General features: G+C 48.3%; 1 non-coding gene across 1 annotated transcript; it reads right to left on the bottom strand.

Moving 5' to 3' along the window:
- Positions 1 to 272: 272 nt before the first annotated feature.
- Positions 273 to 347, bottom strand: Trnat-ugu (transfer RNA threonine (anticodon UGU)). The gene has a single exon. It is a non-coding gene; the product is annotated as a tRNA-Thr (tRNA).
- Between the last annotated feature and the right edge of the window lie 4,701 nt (positions 348 to 5,048).

Raw genomic sequence — 5,048 nt, forward strand, 5'->3', positions numbered from 1 at the left:
TTCCTTCAACCGTAACTTTTATAGAACACAGTGTAAGAAATAAAACGTGAACACAGCAGCACCAGTTTCTTCTTTCACTATTACTCCCACTGTAAAGTAAGTAACGAAAAGCAGATATCGCCTCCATAAAAAGAAACAGTGCTCGTACAAAACGATAGAACTGCACTTCAAATTTGCATCAGGTACACTTTTGAAATGAAATGATAATTAAATGGACACCCTAGATGCAAACAGGCGTTGATGTACTTCATTGGGGACATGTTGAAAATGTGTGCCCCGACCGGGACTCGAACCCGGGATCTCCTGCTTACATGGCAGACGCTCTATCCATCTGAGCAACCGTGGGCACAGAGGATAGTGCGTCTGCAGGGACTTATCCCTTGCACGCTCCCCGTGAGATCCACATTCCCAACATGTCCACACCACTACATTCGTAGTGCGCCTAACAGATGTTTGCCCATCATACTCATTACTCGTGGCAGATTAATCTACCAAGCCCCGTACGAGTTCGGGCATAGCGTGTGCGTTCGCACAAGAAGGTCAATGGCCGGGAAGCCATATTTTAACTATATATGACGGTAGTATCTGTTCCCGAAAGAACAGTTACCGTGGATGACCATGCAGCTTTGCTAGAAATGAAATGATAATTAAATGGACACCCTAGCTGCAAACAGGCGTTGATGTACTTCATTGGGGACATGTTGAAAATGCGTGCCCCGACCGGGACTCGAACCCGGGATCTCCCGCTTACATGGCAGACGCATAGTTAAAATATGGCTTCCTGGCCATTGACCTTCTTGTGCGAACGCACACGCTATGCCCGAACTCGTACAGGACTTGGTAGATTAATCTACCACGAGTAATGAGTATGATGGGCAATCATCTATTAGGCGCGCTACTAATGTAGTGGTGTGGACATGTTGTCCACTATCTTCTGTGCCCGCGGTTGCTCAGATGGATAGAGCGTATGCCATGTAAGCAGGAGATCCCGGGTTCGAGTCCCGGTCGGGGCACACATTTTCAACATGTCCCAATGAAGTACATCAATGCCTGTTTGCAGCTAGGGTGTCCATTTAATTATCATTTCATTTCTAGCAAAGCTGCATGGTCATCCATGGTAACTGTTCTTTCGGGAACAGATACTACCGTCATATACACTTTTGAAACATTTACGAGCACAGTGGAAAAGAGAGAGCAAGGCATTGACACCTTAGATGGTCGCGCAAGCGGAATCGCATGCTGCCAATACTACGGACCGCCGGCCGGTGTGGCCGTGCGGTTAAAGGCGCTTCAGTCTGGAACCGCGTGACCGCTACGGTCGCAGGTTCGAATCCTGCCTCGGGCATGGCTGTGTGTGATGTCCTTAGGTTAGTTAGGTTTCATTAGTTCTAAGTTCTAGGCGACTGATGACCTCAGAAGTTGAGTCGCATAGTGCTCAGAGCCAATACTACGGACCGCTACACGCAGGTGTAGCGGCAGGAGAACGCGACGACTCTGCAGCAAGAGAAGGCGCTATGTCGTGAGCTGGCTGGGGGTGTTTCTGACAGCTACTTTGCCGAATGAAAGGCAGTTCAATTTGCCACACCGAGATACAATTTAGATGCACCTCATTAATGGTTGGCCTGATCAGTCTGTAGCTCTTGTCCCACCCACCACTGTGTTCCATTCACCCGTGCGGTCTGAAACACACAGCTACGGTCGCTCGTATTTTACCAATGTACTGCCTCGAACGTGCATCGCGCTTCGTATTGCGTGATGTAGTGCTTTCATGGTGTCTGGACCGGTTCAGAAACGAGAGGAAGGAACGATGCACATCTGCAATCATAATGCGGCACGGACAGGGCTGCCAACTTGAATGGCTGATAGAATGCCATCAACAGTATCGCATATTGACGTCACACGAGACATTGTGCACAGGTTCGGAATACAATCCACGAGACACTGTGCACAGGTTCGGAATACAATCAGCAAGAGAGAAACAGTTTGAGTTTGATGAACTGTAAATACAAGGCTCTCTTCTGCCTTCTAGGCAAATATTACTAATTAACACTTCTTACACTGCCGGAATCAGAATCTGCTATCGCAAATTTAATGGCTTTACCGTCAAAACAACGTCGTACTATCGCTAAGTGGCAGATTAACAAATGGTACTCGGGAAATGTACGCCACTGCATTTTTCGTCCCCAGCTAACTAAATATTGGACTCCTCAACAGCTAAGTGGTCAACGTATCTGACTATTATGCGGTGATCTCCGGTTCGATCCCCGGTACTGGCAGTGGAATTTTGCTCGGTGGGAGGACAGAAACGGGCTGCACTCAGCCTGCCGAGACGAACTGAGGAAATAAACGGCTGGGAGAGTGGCTTGCTGCTCCCACGCCCCTCCATACGACATCCGAATGATATCACTGAGCCGGCCGAAGTGGCCGTGCGGTTAAAGGCGCTGCAGTCTGGAACCGCAAGACCGCTACGGTCGCAGGTTCGAATCCTGCCTCGGGCATGGATGTTTGTGATGTCCTTAGGTTAGTTAGGTTTAACTAGTTCTAAGTTCTAGGGGACTAATGACCTCAGCAGTTGAGTCCCATAGTGCTCAGAGCCATTTTTTTTATATCACTGACAAAGGATGACACGGCGGTCGGTCGTACTGAATGGCCCGTCCGGACCAGTACGCTGAGCTTGTAACTAGCTTAAAACTGCTAAATAATGTTTTCACATTCCTCTGATTTGAATCAGTAACCACTCTCACATGGGATGCTGCCGTACTGACTTGTGCAGAATCCAGGACAACTGGGATGCCACATGCATAAAACTTGCGCTGTGAGTAGAAGAAGATGGTTTACAGTTCTATGCGGCAGTCAGTTCTATTCGTCTGCAACACTCAGCTGTAGCAGTCGGATTTTGTCGACACCATAAAGGTCAGTACTTCTATCTTTTACACCATTTTCTTCGGCGGTTGTTTAGTTTCGTGGCTCTCTCTAAGTCCTACGTCGATTACTGCCCAAATACGAGGATCGCAAAACGCTACCGATTTTCCAATATAGCGAGCGAACTATGACGGTCTGAAGTTCCATTCAAGTTCCCTTACAAAGGTTAAGGACGTAAACTACCATCGAACGTGTGTGTTAGAATCAACCTAAGCCGCACATCGGTTCACTAAGCGACGTAATAAAGCTGCGATATTGCAGTACCTGTGCATGCACGCCCGAAGGAACTTTGCATCGTAATTTGAAGTAACACGAGAACTGCAATATCGTATTTATCTGCCGTCACCGGGCAAGGGACTTTCAAGTTACATGTCTCCGCTGTACGAGAATATACATAACGGATGTACGAGTAGAGGTTGCAGACGCACAGTCGACATACGGTAGTTTGGGTCTGCCCGTGAGGCGTGCAAGGATAGCGAAATAAAAGGCGGCCGCTCGCGACAAGCGCGAAATCCGGGTTCGAGTCCCGGCCTGCACAAATTTTCATTGCCGTCATTCCATTATACAGCTGGGGGTGATTTACAATCGCAACTGCGAATACATTTCACGTCTTAAATAGAAATTCTGTCCAAGTCATGCTGTATCCTTGTACAGCCACTCAGGAGACGATACGTTCCCACGCACCACAGCTTCCTTGGCAAAGAGAAATAACCTTATTCCGAAACTTTCCAACATGCACTATTTAGGTATTGGAAACCATTTACCTGTAACGTCACGTAATCCACGTTCCGATATCTTTTTTTCATATACTGACTGAACTAGGGAAAATGATTATGAATGAAGAAGCTTCACGATGTACCTTCACTGTCTCCAACAGCCCGTAACAGTCTACATTAGTAGTATTACGTCCCAGACACGGTGATCTCTCACGCTACAATTAATTTACTTAGAATCACTCCCGAAATTAAAATTTGGATCGAGTAATTACTACAAAAATTGGTTCCCTGCAGATCGACAAGGGTGCATTACCCATTAACCCTGCCACTGTATCAGGATAGCGGAAAGTTTCCGTTACCACTGTGGCGGTCGAAAAGATTCTTTCAGGGAAATACACATCAGAAAATTGCAGCTCCGAATGCTGATTAAAACTAATCCGCTACTGACTTTAAAGAAGCTGGAGAACAGCTTCCACGGAGGAGTATTAAGCAGTCGGTGCGAGCTGCGAGCGCAGAGGCCGCGCAGTAGGGGCGGACGCCCACGCACAGTGGTTGGAGGGGTGGGGGTGGGGGAGTGGAGTGCTGCTGCGCTCTGCTCTCGCGCCGGGATTCGATTAACCAGGCAGGCGCCGCGCCAGACCGCGCCGGATGCAAGCGCCCCCCCCCCCCCCCCCCCGGCCGGAGATTTTGTTCGCGCCACTTGTTTGAGCTCACTCTGCTGCGACCGCCACCCCCAACACCACCATCCGCACAAAAAAAAAAAAGACTGCTGCCGGTCTGCGAGGGAGGTCGCAAGTTGCCCAACTCGCGTCAGCTCGCGCCACGAACCGGCCCGCCAGCTGTGACTAATTCACCACGTAAGCGCCCTGTAACATTCAGCACGTGGCCCAACACAGTAACTCGCGATTCACACACACTTCTGGGACAATCCGTAATTCTGTCTGCTACGCTTCCCGGGTTTCATTGAATACACACTGGAGTAATTCACAGCGCACCACCAACAGCAGAGCTAATTTTTATTCAGAACCGTCGTTTCCATTGTAAAGGTGATAGACCGGATGCAGTAGACAATTACAATACCGTCTGGATCGCAGAATAATTTGTTGTCGATCACGTTGCACGTTTCAATGCGTTGACAACTATCAGGACGTATGACAAATAAGAAAAATCAACGTAGAGTGTTTTATTTTCTTCATTTTGATATTACACCGCCTGAAAAAAAAAGTGAGGTACCCAGAACGTGATGTCGGCTGTTAATGTCACTTTGTACACGCACACACCACTTAGATCATCAGATCTGCAACTGTCTGCGACAGGTGGAACGGCGACAAGAATGCATTACTGCTCTTCACGTTTAGTACTGTTACCATGCGTGGTGGGGTAAAACGTGCACTGCAAATACTGCGGGAC

This window comes from Schistocerca cancellata, chromosome 8 (assembly GCF_023864275.1).
Source record: "Schistocerca cancellata isolate TAMUIC-IGC-003103 chromosome 8, iqSchCanc2.1, whole genome shotgun sequence".
NCBI classification, from domain to species: Eukaryota; Metazoa; Arthropoda; class Insecta; order Orthoptera; family Acrididae; genus Schistocerca; species Schistocerca cancellata.